A 22,240-nucleotide genomic window follows, 5' to 3' on the forward strand; every position below is an offset into this window, starting at 1 on the left:
TTCATTCCCTAGGATAAGGTCCAGTACTGCCCCTTCTCTTGTCGGACTTTCTACGTGCTGGGTCAAAAAGCTCTCCTGTATGCACTTTAAGAATTCTGCCCCCTTTAAGCCTTTTGCACTGAGACTATCCCAGTTGATATTGGGGAAGTTGAAATCCCCCACTATTATTACCCTATTATTTTTACACCTCTCTGAGATTTGCCTACATATCTGCTCCTCTATCTCTCCCTGACTGTTTGGAGGCCTGCAGTATACACCCAGCCAAGTGGTTGTCCCTTTTTTGTTTTTAAGTTCTACCCATATGGCCTCATTTGAGGAACCTTCGAAGATATCATCCCTCCTTACTGCAGTAATTGACTCCTTGATCAACAGTGCAATGCCACCTCCTCTTTTCCACCCTCCCCTGTCATACCTGAAGATTCTATACCCTCGAATATTGAGCTGCCAGTCCTGCCCGTCCCTCAACCATGTCTCTGTGATAGCAATATCATATTCCCATGTGTTAATCAATGCCCTCAATTCGTCTACCTTACTAATAAGACTCCTTGCATTAAAATAGATGCAAGCCAGGCTTGCATTATTCGCTTGTGCCTTAACAGGTCTATATTTGCTCTGCGTTCCAGACTGACTCAGTTTCTCGTCTATATTAGACTGTGCTTCACCCCCTACTGTACCTCCACTCTGTATCCCATCCCCCTGCCAAATTAGTTTAAACCCCCCCCAACAGCACTAGCAAACCTCCCAGCAAGGATGTTGGTCCTGTTCCAGTTCAGGTGCAACCCGTCCAACTTGTACAGGTCCCACCTTCACTAGAAACAGACCCAGTGATCCAGGAAACTCAAGCCTTCCCTCTTGCACCACCTCCTCAGCCACTCATTCATCTGCTCTATCCTCCTATTCCTATACTCACTAGCACGTGGCACCGGGAGTAATCCAGACATTACAACCTTTGAGGTCCTGCTTTTTAATCTGCTACCTAGCTCCCAAAATTCTTGTTGTAGGACCTCATCCCCCTTTCTACCTAGGTCTTTCCTGTCTACTCTATCTAGGCCCCTCATAATTCAGTCACCATTCAGCCTCCTCTTCTAAGGAAAACAATCCTAGCCTATCCAATCTTTCTTCACAGCTGCAACTTTCAAGCCCTGGCAACATTCTTGTAAATCTCCTCTGTATTCTCTCCAGAGCAATTACGTCCTTCCTGTAATGTGGTGACCAGAACAGTACACAATACTCTAGTTGTGGCCTAAAGGTCTGCAAAGGAAACCTAACGGAGCCCGAATGCCAGACCCGGAAGCGCGACCCAACCCAAACCCGACACGTCGTTGGGTCCCGTCGGGGTCGGGTCGGGTAGCAGACCTGTACATGGGTACAGGCCTGCTACCCAATCTGACCCGGAAGTCAGGTCGCACTTCCGGGTCCAACATTCAGGCTCGGTCGGGTTTCCTTTGCAGACCTTTACCTCACATATAAGGCTATCTGCCCTCATGCAGCCCAGCCTCTACCAGTCATGGATGAGCTGGACATACAGCCAACCAAATCGGAACTCAGTGATGCCATTGATTCTCTAGCCAGCGGAAAAGCCCCTGGGAAGGACAGCATTACCCCTGAAATAATCAAGAGTGCCAAGCCTGCTATACTCTCAGCACTACATGAACTGCTATGCCTGTGCTGGGACGAGGGAGCAGTACCCCAGGACATGCGCGATGCCAACATCATCACCCTCTATAAAAACAAAGGTGACCGCGGTGACTGCAACAACTACCGTGGAATCTCCCTGCTCAGCATAGTGGGGAAAGTCTTTGCTCGAGTCGCTCTGAACAGGCTCCAGAAGCTGGCCGAGCGCGTCTACCCTGAGGCACAGTGTGGCTTTCGTGCAGAGAGATCGACCATTGACATGCTGTTCTCCCTTCGTCAGATACAGGAGAAATGCCGTGAACAACAGATGCCCCTCTACATTGCTTTCATTGATCTCACCAAAGCCTTTGACCTCGTCAGCAGACGTGGTCTCTTCAGACTACTAGAAAAGATTGGATGTCCACCAAAGCTACTAAGTATCATCACCTCATTCCATGACAATATGAAAGGCACAATTCAACATGGTGGCTCCTCATCAGAGCCCTTTCCTATCCTGAGTGGTGTGAAACAGGGCTGTGTTCTCGCACCCACACTTTTTGGGATTTTCTTCTCCCTGCTGCTTTCACATGCGTTCAAATCCTCTGAAGAAGGAATTTTCCTCCACACAAGATCAGGGGGCAGGTTGTTCAACCTTGCCCGTCTAAGAGCGAAGTCCAAAGTACGGAAAGTCCTCATCAGAGAACTCCTCTTTGCTGACGATGCTGCTTTAACATCTCACACTGAAGAGTGCCTGCAGAGTCTCATCGACAGGTTTGCGTCTGCCTGCAATGAATTTGGCCTAACCATCAGCCTCAAGAAAACGAACATCATGGGGCAGGACGTCAGAAATGCTCCATCCATCAATATTGGCGACCACGCTCTGGAAGTGGTTCAAGAGTTCACCTACCTAGGCTCAACTATCACCAGTAACCTGTCTCTCGATGCAGAAATCAACAAGCGCATGGGTAAGGCTTCCACTGCTATGTCCAGACTGGCCAAGAGAGTGTGGGAAAATGGCGCACTGACACGGAACACAAAAGTCCGAGTGTATCAGGCCTGTGTCCTCAGTACCTTGCTCTACGGCAGCGAGGCCTGGACAACGTATGCCAGCCAAGAGCGACGTCTCAATTCATTCCATCTTCGCTGCCTCCGGAGAATACTTGGCATCAGGTGGCAGGACTATATCTCCAACACAGAAGTCCTTGAAGCGGCCAACACCCCCAGCTTATACACACTACTGAGTCAGCGGCGCTTGAGATGGCTTGGCCATGTGAGCCGCATGGAAGATGGCAGGATCCCCAAAGACACATTGTACAGCGAGCTCGCCACTGGTATCAGACCCACCGGCCGTCCATGTCTCCGCTATAAAGACGTCTGCAAACGCGACATGAAATCGTGTGACATTGATCACAAGTCGTGGGAGTCAGTTGCCAGCATTCGCCAGAGCTGGCGGGCAGCCATAAAGACAGGGCTAAATTGTGGCGAGTCGAAGAGACTTAGTAGTTGGCAGGAAAAAAGACAGAGGCGCAAGGGGAGAGCCAACTGTGCAACAGCCCCGACAAACAAATTTCTCTGCAGCACCTGTGGAAGAGCCTGTCACTCTAGAATTGGCCTTTATAGCCACTCCAGGCGCTGCCTCACAAACCACTGACCACCTCCAGGCGCATATCCATTGTCTCTCGAGATAAGGAGGCCCAAAGAAAGAAGATAAGGCTATCCAACAGGGCATTGCAGTGCTTCACTGTGGTCGAACCAGCGTTTTATACAGTTCCAGCATTACATCCCTGCTTTTGTATTCTACACCTCGGCCAATAAAGTAAGGCATTCCATATGCCTTCTTCACCAATTTATCTACCTGTCCTGTCACCTTCAGGGACCTGTGGACATCCACGCCAAGGTCTCCCACTTCTTCTACCCCTCTCAATATCCTCCTGTTTATTGTTTATTCCCTAGCTTTGTTTGCACTCTCCAAATGCATTACCTCACACGTCTCCAGATTGAATTCCATTTGCCACTTTTCCACCCACTCAACCAAACCATTGATATAATTCTGAAGTCTGCAGCTATCCTCTTCTATCAACTACAAGGCCAATTTTTGAGTCATCTGCAAATTTCCCAATCATGCCCCCCACATTTAAGTCCAAATCATTAATATATACCACAAACAGCAAGGGACCCAACACTGAGCCCTGTGGAACACCACTGGAAACCGCCTTCCATTCGCAAAAAAATCCGTCGACCACTACCCTTTGTGTCCTCTCTCTGAGCCAATTTTGGATCCAACAGATTCCCCTGTATCCCATGGGCTTTTACTTTTCTTATCAGTCTCCCATGTGGGACCTTGTCAAATGCCTTACTAAAATCCATGAAGACAACATCCACTACACTACCCTCGTCAATCCTCCTTGTTACTTCCTCAAAAAATTCAATTAAGTTAGCAAGACACGACCTTCGCTTAACAAATCCGTGCCTTTCTAAGTGACAGTTTATCCTATCTCTCAGAATTGATTCTAACAATTTGTTCAGCACTGAGGTCAGACTGACCAGCCTTGAATTATTTGGCCTATCCCTCACACCTTTTTTAAACAATGGTACAACGTTCACAGACCTCCAATCCTCGCCTGGATCTAGAAAGGATTTGAAGATGATCCTCAGAGCATCCACTATTTCCTCCCTGGCTTCCTTTAATAACCTGGGATACAATCCATCCGGTCCTGATTCAAGACATGTAGACTTCTCAGCTCAAAGACAGCAGGTAAGTACAAATCAGTACAGGTTAATACTCTTATAAAAATCATTCATCATTTTTATTGGTGATTCAAACACCCAGGTTTTTTGTGTCTTTTTTCAGTTTTTAAATTGTGCTTTAAAAAAAGGGAGTAAATTAATGGAGAAAAAACATACCCAAAAAGCCCAGTTAAAAATCAGTAAAAACAAGTTGTATTTTGAACACATGGAAAATTCAAAAAAATAAAATGAGCAAGAGAATTCAAAGCAAAATAATAACTCAATTACTTACACTGTTCACAAACACTCCTCTATCAGACTCTCACTTAACCCCCTTGAAAGCTCCATTTTAAACTGAAGTAAAATTGACACACCTAAGTGGCTGCAGCCACGTGCCTGCCACGATAAAAATGATTGTTGGGAGATTATGCACAAGGGAACAGCCGAGATTGTGTTTTGAGTAAACATTGCCTAGGTGTGTGACCAAAACCAGCCTTCGATTGATGACTTCAGTCTACAGTGCAGTAACTGTGTCAGCACACTGCTCCATTTGTAACTAGGACTGAAAGACCAATGCTTTCTGCAGTATAAGGAATAGTCTTCACAGCAGCGGTGTTATCAAAATCAACCCAAAAATTGAGAATTATATCAGGAATAGGGTGGTCAAGAGCAATGAAGACTTTTTTTTTATTCATTCATGGGATTTTGGCATCGCTGACTAGGCCAGCATTTATTGCCCATCCCTAACTGCCCTTGAAAAGGTGGTGGTGAGCTGCCTTCTTGAGCTGCTGCAGTCCATGTGGGGTAGGTACACCCACAGTGCTGTTAGGAAGGGAGTTCCAGGATTTTGACCTAGCAACAGTGAAGGAACGGCAATATAGTTCCAAGTCAGGATGGTCTGCTACTGGTGGCATTATAAATGAACATGGGGAAATTCCAGGCATGTTGAATAATTACTTTGTGTCAGTATTTACAGTAAAGGGATGGTGAATAATTATTTTGTGACAGTATGTACAGTCAGACACCCCAAAAAACAAATATTGAATCAGGGGCGGGGACTTACCAAAGTTAAGCTAATCACCACAAGCCAAAAGACTTGCAGGTTGGTAGGTAAATTGGCCATTACAAATTGTCCCTAGTATAGGTAGCTGGTAGGGAAATATAGGGACAGGTGGGGATGTGGTAGGAATATGGGATTAGTGTAGGATTAGTATAAATGGGTGGTTGATGGTCGGCACAGACTCGGTGGGCCGAAGGGCCTGTTTCAGTGCTGTATCTCTAAACTAAAAACTAAACTAACAGTAACGAAACATTAGATACGATAAGCAGAATGAGAGGAAGTAGTGGAGGGTCTGACATCCTTGAAAGTGGATAAATCGCCAATGTATAAAGCGCTGGTCAGGCCACAGCTGGAGTATTGCATACAGTCCTGGTCACCACATTACAGGAAGGACATATTTGCTCTTGATAGAGTACAGAGGAGATTTACAAGAATGTTGCCAGGGCTTGAAAATTACTGCTATGAGTAAAGATTGGATCAGCTAGGGTTGTTTTCCGTAGAACAGAGGAGGCTGAGGGGTGACTTAATTGAGGTGTACAAAATTATGAGGGACCTAGATACAGTAGACAGGAAGGACCTGTATCCTCTGGCAGAGAGGTCAATTGCCAGGGGGCAAAGATTAAAGGTGATTGGTAGAAGGATTAGAGGGGACACGAGGGAAAACGTTTTCACTCAGAGGGTAGTGCGGTCTGGAATTCACTGCCGGGTTCGGTGGTGGAGGCAGAAACCCTCAACTCATGTAAAAGGTACCTATACATGCACCTGAAGTGCTGTAACCTGCAATGAAAGTGGGATTAAATTGGGCAGCGAGTGTTTTCAGCCAGCAGAGACACCATCGGGCTGAATGGCCTCCTTTTGTGCCATAACTTTTCGATGGTTCTATGGAAAAAAATAATGGCACTAAAGAGTGACAAATCCCCAGGACCAGATGGTTTCCATCCTTGGATTTTAAGTAAGTAGGTGAGAACACGGTAGATGCCAGAAGTATAATCTTTCAAATTTCTCTCGATCCAGGAAGCTTTCCTTTAAATTGGACAATTGCGCATGTCACTCTGCTGTTTAGGTAAGGTGAGAGAGGAAAGCCAGGGATTTATAGACAAGTTAGCCAAACATTTGTTGTGAGGAAATTACCATAAAGTGTATAATTAAGGATAGAATGACTGACCACATTGACATTTTTCAGCTATCAGAGACAGCCAGCATGGATTTGTAAAGGGTAGGACATGCCTGACAAACCTGATTGAATACTTTGAAGAGGTGACTAAAGTAATGGACGGGGGAATGTCAAAGGATGTCATTTATATGGACTTGTGGAAGAAATCTGATAAAGTCCCTCATAAGAAACTATTAGCTGAAGTTGTGTCTCATGGAATTCAGGGCAAACTACTGACCTGATTAGAAAATTGGCTCCGCAGCAGTAAATAGAGAGTCAGGACAATGGGCAGGTACACTAATTGGCATGACATGACTAGTGGTGTTCCACAAGGATCTGTGCCGGGTCTCAACTATTTCCCATATTTATTAATGACATAGATGACTGGATAGAAAGCCACGTATCCAAATTTGCCTATGACACAAAGAAAGGTGGCATTGCAAGCAGTGCAGATAGAAGCATAAATTTACAAATTGATATTAATAGATTAAGTGAATGAGCAAAACTGTGGCAAATGGATTTCAATGTACGCAAATATGAGGTCATCTATTTTGGAGCTAAAAAAGAGAGAACAGGGTATTTTCTAAATGGTGAAAAGCTAGAAACAATGGAGATCCAAAGAGACTTGGGATCCCTCCACATAGATCATTAAAATGTCTCGAACAGGTACAGAAAATAATCAAAAAGGCCAATGGAATGTTGGCCTTTATATCTAGAGGACTAGAATACAAGAGGGTAGAAGTCATGCTGCAGCTACAGAAACGCCACACCTGGAGTCATGTCAGCAATTACAGTCACCACACTTGTGGGATATGTCAAACATTCCTTGTTCCAGTCCTATTCAGGCCACCTCCCCCAACTCATTTTCCGGTACATTGATGACTGTATGGGTGCCGTTTCCTGCTCCCGCCCTGAACTGGAAAACTTTATCAACTTTGCTTCCAATTTCCACCCTTCTCTCACCTTTGCTTGGTCCATCTCCGACACTTCCCTTCCCTTCCTCAACTTCTCTGTCTCCATCTCTGGGGATAGGCTGTTCACTAATATTCATGATAAGCCCACCGACCCGCACAGCTACCTCGACTACACTTCTTCACACCCTGCCTCCTGTAAGGACTCCATTTCATTCTTCCAGTTTCTCCATCTCCGGCGCATCTGCTCTGATAATGCAACCTTCCACAACAGTGCTTCTGGTATGTCCTCCTTTTCCCTCAACCAAGGCTCCCCCCCGCCTCCACCACTGTGGTTGACAGGGCCCTCAACCATGTCTGGCCTATTTCCTGCACCCTTACCCTCTCCCCTTCCCCTCCCTCCTAGAATCACATTTAGAAAGTCAAAATGCAATCCATCAGAGTCAGCATGGTTTTATGAAGAGTAAATCATGTTTGACTAATTTGCTAGAGGTCTTCGAAGCTGTGACAAGCAAAGTGGATAATGGGGATCCTGTAGATGTAGTATATCTGGACTTCCAGAAAGCATTTGATAAGGTGCCACAGAAAAGGTTAATACACAAGGTAAGATCACATGGGGCTAGGGGCAATTTATTAGCTTGGATAGAGGATTAGCTAACCAACAGAAAACATAGAGTCGGGATAAATGGATCTTTTTCTGGTTGGCAAGATGTAACTAGTGGAGTGCTACAGGGTTGGGTCCTCGGGCCCCAACTATTTACAATCTATATTAATGACTTGGATGCAGGGATGGAAGGTACTATAGTCAAATTTGCAGATGACACTAAAATAGGTGGGATAGTAAGTTGCAATAAAGAAATAAGAAATTTACAAATGGATATGGATAGGTTAGGTGAATGGGCCAAAATTTGGCAGATCGAGTTTAACATGGATAAGCGTGAGGTTATCCATTTTGGTCGGAAGAATACAAAGGCAAATTATCATCTAAATGGAGAGAAACTTCAGAGTGCTTCGGTGCAGAAGGATCTGGGTGTCCCCATGTATGAATCACAGAAAACTAGTATGCAGGTGCAGCAGGTAATAAGGAAGGCAAATGGAATATTGGCATTTATTGCTAAAGGAATAGAGTATAAAAGTAGGGAAGTGTTGCTGCAACTGTACAAGGCATTAGTGAGACCGCACCTGGAGTATTGCGTACAGCTTTGGTCCCCTTACTTGAGGAGGGATGTAGTTGCATTGGAGGCAGTTCAGAGGAGGTTCACTAGATTGATTCCAGGAATGAGGAGTTTGTCTTATGAAGAGAGATTGAGCAGTTTAGGCCTTTACTCTCTAGAGTTTAGAAGAATGAGAGGAGATCTAATTGAGGTATATAAGATGATTAAGGGGATTGACAAAGTAGATGTAGAGAGGATGTTTCCTCTTGTGGGGCAATCTAGAATGAGAGGTCATAATTTTAGGATAAGGGGGAGCAGATTTAAAACAGAGATGAGGAGAAATGACTTCTCTCAAAGGGTCGTGAGTCTGTGGAATTCACTATCCCAGAGTGCGGTGGATGCTGTGACATTGAGTAAATTTGAGGAGATAGACAGATGTTTAATTAGTAATGGGTTGAAGGGTTATGGAGAACGGGCAGGAAAGTGAAGTTGAGGCCAAGATGAGATCAGCCATGATCGTACTGAATGGCAGGGCAGGCCCAAGGGGCTGAATTGCCTACTCCTGCTCCTAGTTCTCATGTCCTCACTTTCCACCCAATAGCCTCCACATCCAAAGGATCATCCTCCGCCATTTCGGGCATGTCCAGCGTGATGCCACTACCAAACGCATATTCCCCTCCCCGCCCGTCAGCATTCCAGAGGGAACGTTCCCTCCGTGACACCCTGGTCTACTCCTCCATTACCCCCAACACCTCGTCCCCTTCCCATGGCACCTTCCCATGCAATTGCAGGAGGTGTATACCTGCCCATTTACCTCCTCTCTCCTCACTATCCAAGGCCCCAAACACTCCTTTCAAAAGAAGCAGTGATTTACTTGTACTTTTCAATTTAGTATATTGTATTCGCTGCTCACAATGCGGTCTCTACATTGGGCAGACAAAACGTAGATTGGGTGATCGCTTTGCAGAACACCTCCACTCAGTCCGAAAACATGACCCCGAGCTTCCTGTCGTTTGCCATTTCAACACACCCCCCTGCTCTCATGCTCACATCTCCGTCCTGGGCTTGCTGCAGTGTTCCAGTGAACATCAACGCAAGCTCGAGGAACAGCATCTCATTTACCGATTAGGCATGCTGCAGCCTTCCGGGCTGAACATTCAGCTCAATAATTTAAGAGCATGCCTGGCCCCCCTCTTTTTTATTTTTTCTTGTTTCTTTTTATTTTAGTTTAGTTTATTTCATCTTTCATTTTTTACCACATGCCTGCCCACTGTTTTTTTCCATGTTTGTGCTTTTGGCCAGGGCTGTTCATTATTCTGTCACTTAACACCCTCTCTGTACTAACACTTTGTCATTCACCACACCATTATCACACCCTTTGCCTTTGCTCCATGATGTTCTGGTCAGCATTCTCTGTGACCCTCTGTCCTATCACACACCTTCCCTTTTGTTATCTTTTGCTCCACCCCTGCTTTATTTACTTAAACCTATTACATTTCTAACTTTTGCCAGTTCTGATGAAAGGTCACTGACCTGAAACGTTAACTCTGCTTCTCTCCCCATAGATTCTGCCAGACCTGCTGAGTATTTCCAGCAATTTTTGTTTTCAGTTTAGGAAAGGTATGTTGGCCTTGAAGACTGTACAACGTAGATTTACTAGAATGACGCCTGGACTCCAAGGGTTAAATTACGAAGAGCTTATTCAAATTAGGGTTGCATTCTCTGGAATTTAGAAGTTTCGGGGTGATTTGATCAAAGGTTTCACGCTATTAAGGGGAGCCAATAGTGCAGATAGGAAGAAACTATTTCTACTGGTTGGGAGATGGTCTAAAAATTAGTGAAGTTAGGAAACACTTGTACAGATACAGGATGACAAAAGTTTGGAACTCTCTTCTAAGAATGGCAATTGATTCTAGCTTAATGGTTCATTTTAAATGTGAGGTTGAAAGATTTTTGTTAACCTAAGTTATTAAGGGATATGGAGTTCGATCACATCTTATTGAACAGGCTCGCGCGGGTAAATGGTCTACTCCTAAAGATCCAGGCGAAACTGAATGTTGCCATGGACTTGTAAAGGGTAGGGCATGCTTGATGAACCTGTTCTGATGAAAGGTCACAGACTGAAATGTTAACGCTGTTTCTATCTCCACAGATGCTGTCAAACTGGCTGAGTATTTCCAGCATTTTGTTCTTATTTCAGATTTCCACATCTACCGTATTTTGCTTTTATTATATGAATATTGCCTAGCCTTGGTTACTTTCACAGGCAATAATCGGGCAACATGAATAAATTTCCGAGACTGATTTTTGGTAAGATGTCAATGGAAATTACCATTTTTTAAAATCTCAAGTACGGGAGGAAATCAGTTGTTAACCAATTCGCCTTCCAAAACAATGCAGCAATGTATCAGTGGAAATCAACAAAACAAACTGTTAACATCCCTACTCTTCTGATTAGCTTTTAAACTAACTCAAGAACCTTCAGTGTTAGCTAGGTCCAAATTTATTCAAATAGTCAAAGCTACCTAATCTTAATTTTCTAATGACTGTATTATCAAACCTCATGCCTATATTGGGTCAAACTTGCCTGATTAGTGGAAGGAAAGTATCTTATTGTATATTTGTCTACGGTTGTCATCTCCAGTCTCACCTTTCCTTTGTCGTTTAATTGTCTTTTTGGCCGCTTCTCTGTTTCTTTTCATAATTTTTAATTTTATTGCTCTCACCTTCATGCTAGCCAGGGTCCATGCAGCAATTATCATCACTTGGAGCTAAATGTCAAAGCTTCAATAGACGACAACCTAGATAATAATGAGGTGGGAAGGTAGCGGGGGTGATATTTAGTTGCTGGGAAACACCATTTTTTATTGTAATTCTCTGTTTCCTGCCAGCCAGATTGAAGGCTGTCGGATCAGTAGGTCTCTAACAAGCCACAGCCAGCAATCAGTCATCAGAAGTGAAAGGGGGCGGTGGTGGCGGGGAAGGGAAGCTGGTCATCAGTAGTGGAGTAGGCAGAGTGGGATGTCAGACAATTGCTGCGGGGGGTGGGGGTAGTTGGATGGAGAGACAGATCACATAGGAGAGTGGGTGTGGGTAGGTTGAATAAACAAATCATGCAGGAGGGAGGGATTGGACAGATTGTGATGCTGTTTACAAGTTAACTTGCGATGCCGGTCCACAAGGAATGCTGTAAAGGCACTTACCTGATGGGTTCAACCCTTTACACCTCCCTTCAGCTACTCTATTTCCCGGTGTGGAGATGGGGAGGTTGGGGGTGAAGGAGGGGGAATGTGGGAGAGAAGGAGGAAGTGCTTAGTCATGATGATCCAGCCATCAAAAATGTGGTGGCAGGCTTGATGGGCCAGCTGGCCTTTCTCTGTCGTCAATTTCGTTCTTTGTTTCATAACTCCTGATACAGTGGCGCAGTGGTTAGCACCGCAGCCTCACAGCTCCAGGGACCCGGGTTCGGGGTACTGCCTGTGCGGAGTTTGCAAGTTCTCCCTGTGACCGCATGGGTTTTTGCCGGGTGCTCCGGTTTCCTCCCACAGCCAAAGACTTGCAGGTGATAGGTAAATTGGCCATTGTAAATTGCCCCTAGTGTATGTAGGTGGTAGGGAATATGGGATTACTGTAGGGTTAGGATAAATGGGTGGTTGTTGGTCGGCACAGACTCGGTGGGCCGAAGGGCCTGTTTCAGTGCTGTATCTCTAAATAAAATAAAAAATAAATAAAATTAAAAAAAATAAAATAAAAAATATACTTAATGAAAATTTTAGTTAGGGTTTTCTGTTTCTATTTGGTCCATTTCTATGTCTACTTTTGGCAAAATTTGGGCCCTTTTTTGGGTGTGTTTATTGGAGTGAAAATTATCATTTCAGGGTTTTAAAAATGGCTTCTCTCAACACTGGACCACAAGCTGATAATGAGAGTTAGAATTATGTAGGTTTTTGCAGTTGGTTTTGTCTAAAGTACAAGAATTACATTGACCTGAGCAAAAATGGTCTAGTGAACCACTGGAACCGTTATATTACAAATGAGCCACTCACTAATTTGCTAAAGAAAGATTTATTTTTTAACGTAAAACAATGATGCTTCTGTGATCCTGCTTTTCCCACTTTTGTGCTTCTAAAACAGGCACCTGGATAAAAAGTTGAACACTGGAAATATGTCAAACGGTTCTGCAATGCAAGGACATAGGACAGTAATGCAACAGATGCTGCTATTGGCTGACGTCAGTACATTGCCAATTTATTGCAGTACACTATGTCCATCTTCAGAACAATCCTCTTCAGCAAGTCTGCATTGTGCTAACTCCAGTCAGTGATGTACATTCCTTCCTGTTAGGCACAAAGGAAACAAGCAAACCGAAGATGTCCAGCATTGCATGACATAGCAGAGGCCACCCTCACAGAAAACTGTCCACTCATGCCAGCATCAACTGTCGCACTGTCACAATCCAAAAGGAATTCATGTGGATGAGAATTCACCTTTCGGGAAGGGATGGATCGCCTGCGCTGCATGTCATAGGAATATGTGTGCTTGCAGACTCAACAGATGGGATGCTCCTCATCACTGGGGTTGCCACCTGTCCATTGCCATTGCATAAAGACTTTGAAAACTCCATTCTACGATGTCAAGAACTCCAGGGAACAGTCCCAAATGCATAGGAAAATTGGTGTGTGTAAGCATGTTCAGATCCCAATTGCATATTGTGTCAATTACAGGGGCCATGTTTTCCATCACAAGCTTCCACTGTAAAAGAAAAAGTATGTTCTTTACTTCAGTGTTGACGTGAGCTTCAAAATATTTACATTTGTTCCTGTAGTTTCACGACTGAGCTGAAAATATGGTTAAGGAACGTCAGACCCCAATGAGTATTCGATAGCCGCGGTTAATGATACCGGCTATTTCGCTCACTGCCAGCGAGCACTGTGGAATTCCTGTTGACTGCATGGCAAAAAAGTAAAGTACTTGCACTTTAGTTTCCTTGCATATGCAAATGCTTGTTGAGATGAAGTTGAAAGTTGTTGGGCATTGAAGAGCTGTGGACTGCATTTCCAGCAATGCCAGTGAGTAAATAGCATGGGCCTGAGAGAGAAAAAGCATTGGAACTGGGCTTCACTTTTATCAGGTTCTCATGTAATTGGCAGAATTGCTAAATTCATACAGTGTTAACCCTAACTCTAACAGGCTACCCAACCCCATTTTAGATAGTGTCGAACACTTACAGCAAAAGTGCAGCAATGGCTACACGTCACAAGCCATTTCTACTGCTGTGCTATGCCTATCCTCACTTCAATCGTATTAAGTAAAAGAGACTGCAACAGGTGGGTCACCCTGGGTACCCTGCTGTCACTTCCACTGGGGATCACAGAGACTGTCTCAGATTTCATCAATTCTTCAATCTCTAAACATCAAGGAGCTATTTTTCACACATCAGAGACAACACCCTTTTCTGGAATAGCTCACCTACCTGACTACCAGTCTGGCCAGACTGCAGCATGACTCAAGCAAACCAGCTTCTCTCTTCCTTATAAAATGATTGATTGTTTGTCGTATAGCTGACTGGAGACTGGGCAGCTAGGCGGTTTCTGCCCTCCCCAGTTAAACAGGCACAAAAACTTGAAGAACGGAGTTATGTTTATTTTTTAACGTGTAGCATTCTCAGTAACAAAATCTTCAAGTAACTCATTGAATTACTCAATCACATTTATATAACAGCCTTAGTTTCCTGCCCATAAATGCAAATGGCTCCACCCCAGTGTGCGCAGCAGGTGGATAAATCACCCAGATGTTGTAAGCTGAGAATAACAATTCTGCTCAAGTCCTTATCCCAATCACCATCTCCTGACCACATACTGGACAGCGCGTCTCAGGATCAGGCTGTAATTTGACTATCTACAGTGAGGTCACCCAACATTCAATGGTTAGGTTCACACGTGAGGAACGTCCATTTGGGTAAGGAACCAAAAGGTGCTGCTGGCACCTACAGGACTGTAGCCAGAAAGGATCAGGGTTTTCAGAAGGGGAGGGGGAAAAGAATTCGGGGGAAAGCTACTTTAAAAAACAAAAGACATAGATCAAATACAGGGAATCCTGTTGCATTTTTAAGAACATTCTGGGATGTAGCAGGAAATTAACAAGGCTGGCCAGATTTAAAGATAACGAGAATTTCCACCTCAGATGTTATTTTTCTTTCTTTGAATGAGAAACGCAATAACAATTTAAATAACAGCTTTACCTTTATATTGTAGCTTTAACATACGAAAACATCCCAAGGTGTTTGACAGGAACATCAATAAATTTTGACGCCAGGCCACACAAGATATTAGTACAGCTTGATTAAAAAGGTAAGTTTTAAGGAGCATCCTAAAGGATGAGAGAGGAACAGAGTGACGGAGAGGTTTAGGGAGGGAATTTCAGAGCTTAGGGCTCAAGCAGCTGAAGGCGGTGGAGCAATTAAAATCAGGGATGTATAAGAGGTCAGAATTGGAGGAACGCAGATATCTTGGAGGGTTGTAGGGCTGGAGGAGGAAACAGAGAGGGGCAAGGCCCTGGAGGGATTTGAACACAGTGAGAATTTTTAAATCCAGGTATTGCTGGGCCAGGAGCTAATGTACATCAGCGAGCACAGAGCTAATGGGTAATTGGGACTTGGTGCAAGTTAAGATACAGGAAACAGAGTTTGGATGAGCTCAATTTTACAATGGGTGCAAGGTGGGAGGCCGGGCAGGAGAACATTGAAATGTCCTCCTCAACTTGGGTTTAAGGGGGTCAAAGGATATGGGGCAAAAACGGGAACAGGTTACTGAGTTGGATGATCAGCCATGATCATAACAAATGGTGGAGCAGGCTCGAAGGGCCGAATGGCCTACTCCTGCTCCTATTTTCTATGTTTCTATATAACTGCAGTGGGGTCCTTAAATGAAAGTTGATATTTAAAGAAAAATATGAAATTGGAGTTGAAGTTTCAGCAAACTGGATTACAATAGTCATTGGGAAAGTGCTGCTTGATCACCAAGCCCAATGTCACAGGAAGTCCCAATGCTCTTGGTTTGGAGGAAGGGAATTCAACTGCCCATCAGCACAAATTTTTTTTTTTTTAGATTAGAGATACAGCACTGAACCAGGCCCTTCGGCCCACCGAGTCAGTGCCGACCATCAACCACCCATTTATACTAATCCTACACTAATCCCATATTCCTACCAAACATCCCCACCTGTCCCTATATTTTCCTACCACCTACCTATACTAGTGACAATTTATAATGGCCAATTTACCTACCAAACTGCAAGTCTTTTGGCTTGTGGGAGGAAACCGGAGCACCCGGAGAAAACCCACGCAGACACAGGGAGAACTTGCAAACTCCGCACAGGCAGTACCCAGAATCGAACCCGGGTCCCTGGAGCTGTGAGGCTGCAGTGCTAACCACTGTGCCGCCCCACAAATGTGAAGACAGCACTGCAAACCAGCAGGGACAGGGGGTAAGGCTATGGAGAATGGGAAGAGCTAGTTTTGAACGCATTTTTATTTGACAAATTGCAGGTGAAGTTGTAGATATGCACCAGCAGTTAAAGCATACTGATTACATTCCATTTACTCCAGCCTAATGCAGATCAGAGTCGACGTGTATTTGCTGTTTGAATTTCCATGTAAATGATTATGCACTGCATTTCCAAAGTATATTCAAGGAGAATGTGTATTAGTGAGAAAAATTGCTATTGCTTGCAAATCGTTTTGCTAGACAGTTGTGCTCTGGAGGTTAAGGTTCGGGACTTCTGTGAGCACAGGACCAAAAACAAGCAAGGAATGGCAGAACAGACTGGATTTCATTCTCACAAAGAGTATGGCAGCAGGTTGTAACTTATAAGAAATTGAAGAATGTGGTTAGGCTAAGGAAGTCCATTGCATTGCTTAATTTTCCACATGCTTTAGACCCCTTCAAGAAACCAGAAACTGTGGAGGGGCATGCAAAACCTTGGATTTCAGAACAACATTGAAAATGTCAAGAATAAAAAAATGCCTTTGATTTATGAAGTTCACTCCTCTGTTACGCCAAATCACCCAGCCTATCAACCAACTATATATGGAACTTTTTCTAGTGCGTCTTATTCCACTCCTTATCTGGTAGATCATTCCAAGCCTTTACTGCTCTTTGAGTGAAGAAATTTTTCAATTTACTTTTCACTAATTTATTCCCTCTTATCCTGTTGGCTTGACTTGCCTTCAAATAATATTCTGGCTTTCACTTATCTAACCCATTTAGTACTTTATATCCGTCAGTCCTTAACCTTAAAATTGTCTTTAGACAATTGGGTTTTGTTCACTTCAGGTCTTATTCCACAATTTAATGCAAATACCTCAATGAGGGGATATTGAGCAGACTTACGAGCTACGATTTCCCCAGCCCCCTCACATGACTGATGTAGAAAAACCCTATTATCCTACCAGAAGCTGAAGGTGCTTGAGAAGGAAGTATGTTTCTTTGTAAAAGTAAATTGCTAATCTAGTCTTCTTCTGAGAAAACACACTCAGAATGGTTCTAGTCAATCAACAACCTCATTTTAAAGCGCTATTTGCAACACACTGGCAACTTTGGTTCTTTTAGCAATGATATTCAGATGCTGATTTACTATACTAGATAAAAATAGCTCTGTTCAGGGAAGAGGAACCAGGAGAATTCCACAGGGGTCTGCTTTTATAATGAGCTGCTGATACCAAGTAATCTGGCCAGGTAAGGAAGCTAAATCAGCATTCAAAAACATGTGGGCTAATTTAGCAGATGGGTGAAGGAATAGCAGATGGTTTTTAATGCAGATAAACCAAAGGAAATGCATAATTGAACAGGAAGCAACAGCATGCACAATAAAATCCTTGCACGCTGGGATATCCTCATCGCACAAAGGACTCATCATAATTGTATCACCAGACGATTCCAATTACTGTCTGATACCAGAATAACCGTTTAATAAACTCATTAATGTGTTAAAAACAACAGGCTAGGAAGAACCCCCGCCCCCACCCCCCCCCCCCCCCCCACCGAAGCCCAAGATCAGAAAAGTTGTTTTTCTCATAGTGATTTAAGTGCAGAATAGCAGATCGAAGTGTCAAACTTGTCAATCTGATTAAAATCAAGCAATAATACTTTCGCACATACGCTTGTCCAGCTGAAAGACATTTTAAAGAATGATCCATGTGACAAAATTGATCTTGATTGGTCAATAATGGTTGTGTCATTTCATATGGTTTTTCCTTGGTGATATTTTCAAATATTTAAAGTGCCCACTCAAATCAAAGTTTTTGAAAGGGTTTTTAGGGAGGAAGAAAAACAGGAAAGGAAGATCTTACATTTCTAGAATGCCTTTTACAATTTCAAGACATTCCAATGGAGTTTTGCAGTCAATGATTTCTTTCTTTCTTTCTTTTGGGCCTCCTTATCTCGAGAGACAATGGATACGCGCCTGGAGGTGGTCAGTGGTTTGTATGGAGTGACCTCTCCATGGCGCATGCCTGGGCAAATTTATGGAGGTTGAGAGTTGCCCAGTCGTCAAAACCCCCCTCTCGGCCTTTCTGGTGGGGTCCAAAGGAGTGCAGGACACGACGTTTGGCACCAGTATGGCTGCAGGAACTGCCGGAAACATGCCAAAGGTGACACATGACCGCCTACGGGGTTCCGCTCCGGATTTTCTGTTAGGGTTTACTCCCTTAGCCTTGGTCTCTCCCGAGACGCCCACAAGGCAGTGGGGTTGTTGAGGCCCCTACACAGGTGTAGGATGGTGCCGGTGGGAGGAGGGGATGCAAGGGGGAGGGGTAGAGGGAGGGGGTGGGGGGGGGTGCAGGGGAAGGGGGTGCGGGGTGAAGATGGTGCGGGGGGGGGGCGGGCTGGGACGGGGTTGTGAGGGGGTGAGCTGAGAGGGTGGAGCAGGGAAGGGGACGGGGGTGGGGGGGGGGGTGGAAGGGGGGTAAAGGGGGGGGGGGAGGGGGGGGTGGAATCTGGTGCAGGTAATAAGCCATTTCCTCAGTGCCCACCATCGACGAGTCACTGCTGTAATGGAGGGAAATGCAGCAGCCAATTTGTGCACAGCAAGGTCCCACAGTAACAATGCGTTAATGGCCAGATAATCTGCTTCAGAAATACTGGTTGAAGAATAAATATTGACCAGGACACCAGGAGAACTCCCATGTTCTTCTTCAAATTGTGCCATGGATCCTTTAGAGGTGGAAGGTTTTATTTTCTAAATGACTCCCTAAAACCAAGAAACTATGAAGATTGGAAATTGGAAAGTTTGGAAAATTTGAAAGGAAGTATAGCTTATAAACTGTATGGTATCTCTTGGGTAATAGTTTAAGCTCCTGATCTGGAGAGGAAAGTGAATGTAACCATACACAGAAATAACCTATATACAGGAAGTTATTCAAGCCAGGTGCAGAAAACAATGACAGAGGGGTGATGATAGTGAAACATCACAGACATCCCCAAGTATCCTGCAGGAAGGCAGAACATTACAGTAACCAAGCTACTGCATGTACTCAATTCACAGACGTTAACCCAAATACTGGAAGCTCAGCCATAATATGGCAAATACAAACTGTGAAGTTAACCTGGTCTTGGATACGGAATGTGACTCTGTGCCTATAGAAATAGGATTAGGTAATTCAGCCCATCAAGTTGGCTGATCTGTACCTCAACTCCATTTACCTGTCTTTGCGCCATATCCATTGGTACCCTTACCTAACAAAAATCTATCCATCTCAGTCTTCAAAACTTTGATTGACACCCCACCACCCAAAGCCTATTGGGTTGTTCTGGATTCCTGTATCAAAAGAAATAGTTTCTCTGTATCTACCCTATCGAATCCCTTATCATTTGAAACACCTCAATTATATAACCCCTCCATCTTAAGCTACGTTTATGTTATTTTTCCTTATAATTGAACTCCTTAAACCCTGGTGAATCTGCATTGCACCTGTTCCAATATCAGTTCAATATAGTCTTCCTGAGGGGAGATGCCCAAAACTGAACAATTGTATGCCAGATGCAGTCTGACCAAGGCTCTGTATAACTGAAGCATAAATTCCTCCCCTTTTGTATTTCTACGACTCCTGAGATAAACACCAACATTCCATTTGCCGCTTTGATTACTTCTTGTACCTGCCTACAAGCTTTTAAGTGGTTAGTAATACACAAGAAATTACTACATGTAATCCTCAAAGCTTAACCACATGATGATTATCATTGATACTGTCAAATGTAAAGTATTGCAAGGTAACGGTGTCTAACTTCATTTTTGATGATTTTGACAATTAGGAACAAGTTGTATTTTACTCAGTTTTGTATTGCATTCTTGTTGATTGGTATGGCTTGGGTGGCAAGTAATATAGGCACAGAATTTGCTGCAATGGCAACATTGGTGACGAGCAACTGAAATCAGAGTCATAATGGCACAGAAGGAGGCCACTCATCCCATCGAGTCCATGCCTCTGTAGAGCAATCCAATCAGTCCCATTCCCTGCTCTATCCCCTTAGCCCTGTAAGTTTATTCATCATCTCTACTTCCACCACCCACATAGGCAAGTTCCAGGTCATTACCACTCAACGTACAAAAAAGATCTTCCTCACATTCCCCCCTGCATCTCTTGTCCCAAAAGCTTCAATCCATGTCCCCTAGTCCTTGTACCATCAGTTAATGGGAAGTTTTTCTTTGTCTACCTTTTCCAAACCTGTCATAATCTTGTACACCTCTATCAGACCTCCCCTAAATCACCTTTGCTCCAAGGAGAACAACCCCAGCTTCTCCAACCCAAGCTTGTAGCTAAAATCTTCATTCCTGGAACCATTCTGGTAAAGCTCCTCTGCACCCTCTCAAGGACCCTCACATCCTTCCTAAAGTGTGGTGGCCAAAATTGGATGCAATACTCCAGTTGTGGTCTAACCAGAGCTTTATAAAGATTCAATATAACTTCCCTGCTTTTCTACTCTATACCTCTATTTATGAAGCCCAAGATCCCATCCTTTGTTAACTACTCTCTCAGTATGGCCTGCCTCCTTCAAAGATCTATGCACATGAACCCCCAAGTCCCACTGTCCCTGTACATTCTTTAGAACTGTGCCATTTAGACTATTTGCCTCTCTCTATGCATCTGACAAAATGCATCACCTCACATTACTCTGTTTTAATTCCATCTGCCAATAGTCTGCCGCTAGACTGACATTACTCTCTGATCCTCTAATGGTGAATTCACATCACAATTTGCTGGAAATATAAGTATATATAATATATTATAAGAAATATAATGTCACAGTGAGCAGAGTGGTAGATCAGAAGCTGCACAGCCAATATCTCATACACATCCAAGGTAGCAGGACGGAATATCAGGGACATACTTAGGAGCAAGGGCTCCAATCATATAATGTGGGGATGATGTATTGGCAGAATGTTCCCATGGAGTTTAGTTCAATCGATCAGTTGGTACTGAAAGAGTAGAACATTGGCATTAAGGGACCAGAATGCATAGCGCTGACTCCTAAACTGCATGTGGTCCCTCTCCATATTTCTGTGCTGGTTGCAATTCAGGCTTGGTGTACGAGGCCAATAATTAATATAAAGATAACAGTTGGAGAAAATTAGAACATATCTGTCTGTCAAAACACTTATTACCTCACTGTGGTTCAAGATTTCAAGGAAGTTTCTCCAGAAGAAGTCCTACCCTCAGGTAACATGCTGAGCAATTGAATACTTTACTGATTCTGAGCCTTCCAGTACCACACTGTAATGGTCTAAGTGACTGTGGCGATTACAGTGATATTAATTCCACAAATTCAATCTAGTCATTGAATTTTAACTGCATGATAATTACCTGTTCAACTGTATTGATGAGGGTCTCTGTGAAGCAGTGTAAAAGTCCCACCAAGTCATGGTATGGTATGGTAGGGCGGCACAGTGGCGCAGTGGTTAGCACCGCAGCCTCACAGCTCCAGGGACCCGGGTTCAGTTCTGGGTACTGCCTGTGTGGAGTTTGCAAGTTCTCCCTGTGTCTGCGTGGGTTTTCTCCGGGTGCTCCGGTTTCCTCCCACAAGCCAAAAGACTTGCAGGTTGATAGGTAAATTGGCCATTATAAATTGTCACTAGTATAGGTAGGTGGTCGGGAAATATAGGGACAGGTGGGGATGTTTGGTAGGAATATGGGATTAGTGTAGGATTAGTATAAATGGGTGGTTGATAGTCGGCACAGACTCGGTGGGCCGAAGGGCCTGTTTCAGTGCTGTATCTCTAATCTAATGGTGCACATAATGGAATAAGTCACTCAGGTCACAATTTCTGCACCATTTTGTGCGACTAGCCAAGCCCAAATTCGCCCCCAACATTCCTTATATATTGTGGAGAATTTAGTACTTGCCTATCTTACACTGTTTTGAGATGAACCAGTTATTTCTGCCCAATCTCAGAGACACCACTGAGCACTATTAAGTCAGGGATGGGTTGGCTAATTCAAATGGTTTTGAACAAAAATAAACAGAAATCAAGTCCAAAAGATAAAATCAAGAGAGAAATCAAATAAAAGTGCCACGTGCTGCCCATCAGTTAGCGAAGGCAACCAGCATGTTTGGCAGACACAATC

The 22,240-nt window shown here is 44.0% G+C and overlaps 1 protein-coding gene across 1 annotated transcript in view; it reads right to left on the reverse strand.

The window, feature by feature from the left end:
* LOC137373241 (rab GTPase-activating protein 1-like) overlaps positions 1–22,240 on the reverse strand; it is a 556,698-nt gene that overhangs the window by 360,374 nt on the left and 174,084 nt on the right. The window lies entirely within an intron of this gene.

This window comes from Heterodontus francisci, chromosome 8 (assembly GCF_036365525.1).
Source record: "Heterodontus francisci isolate sHetFra1 chromosome 8, sHetFra1.hap1, whole genome shotgun sequence".
In the NCBI taxonomy this organism is placed as follows: domain Eukaryota; kingdom Metazoa; phylum Chordata; class Chondrichthyes; order Heterodontiformes; family Heterodontidae; genus Heterodontus; species Heterodontus francisci.